Here is a 1,185-nt window from a genome sequence, read left to right on the forward strand (position 1 = left end):
TGAGAAAGATTGGTTACTCAGATATTTTGAGTAATATTGGATGAGGCTACAAAACTTTGTATTTCCATTAAAAGTTTGCCTTAAAATACAATTAATTTATGTTAACTTTTTGTGATTAGTAGATAGTACAAGATTTTAGATGGGAATAACATACTTTCTGAACTTTACATTCATAGCATTAAATGTAAGATATTTTATGGCACATATATATATATATATATTTTTAGGTTGTATACTCTCTTTAAAATTAACTAATTTCCACAGTAAGCATTTTAAATGCCCATGTTTCTTTTCAAACTTTATATTCATATTCTTTGCAGATTTAAAGTATAAATGCATAATCTTCATATATATTTACTTTTGTACAGCATACCTTACAAAATATTTTTTTAAAGACCAAAATTCAAAGGATACAATAGCATGTCGATCAGATGGACTTCTCTGACGTGTTCTTTCTGAGTTAGCTGTTTAGCTTCTCGACTCCTTGCTGTTGATGTTGCTTTGAGTTCATCTCGCTGCATTTTTACAATGGTTCCATAAGCTTTCAAAGGTTCAACTACTTTGGCTTCAAGTCTTTCAACCTCGGCTTGTCGATAATCCTGAAGTTTGGCAAACTCGTCCGCAAAGTTTTTCAGGCCCTGCTTTAAGTGCGGGGTCTCAGTAGAGGCATACACGTTGACTTCCTTCACCGGGAGGTCCGCTTTGTCTCGCAGTCGGGCGGTTTTCCGCACGTAAGCAGCAAAGATCTGGCACAGCTCTCCGAAATGTTTCTCCACATTGGTGACAGCATCTTGCAGTTGTCTGGTCTGAGCATCCCGGTTTTCCAAGCTGCGCCTCAACATGCTGCCTCGCTCACTGCTGGAGACCCCGGGCTGAGGCCCAAGGACAGGGTCTCGGCTCCCGGATGTGCGCCGGGGCGCGAGAGCCCGCCCCGCGCGCCCGGCACTTATATTTTATATATTAGTACAAGAGTATTGCCCTGCCAATAAAATCTATTTGTTTTATTATAGCAATTCTTGTTGTCAAATGTATTAATATATCCACTTGGCATGTGAATCCAAATTCTCAACATTTTTTATTGAACAGAATTTATGATTCCCTTCTATGTTTGATGAAATTAAGAAAAAAAAATTTCAACATGATTCACCATCAAGGTAAAGTTATTATTTTGTGGATATGTGCATG

General features: G+C 37.9%; 1 pseudogene; it reads right to left on the bottom strand.

The window, feature by feature from the left end:
- Positions 1 to 220: 220 nt before the first annotated feature.
- On the bottom strand, positions 221 to 930 carry LOC110137885 (CBY1-interacting BAR domain-containing protein 1 pseudogene; annotated as a pseudogene).
- Positions 931 to 1,185: the final 255 nt, after the last annotated feature.

This window comes from Odocoileus virginianus, chromosome 5 (genome assembly GCF_023699985.2).
Source record: "Odocoileus virginianus isolate 20LAN1187 ecotype Illinois chromosome 5, Ovbor_1.2, whole genome shotgun sequence".
Taxonomy (NCBI): Eukaryota; Metazoa; Chordata; class Mammalia; order Artiodactyla; family Cervidae; genus Odocoileus; species Odocoileus virginianus.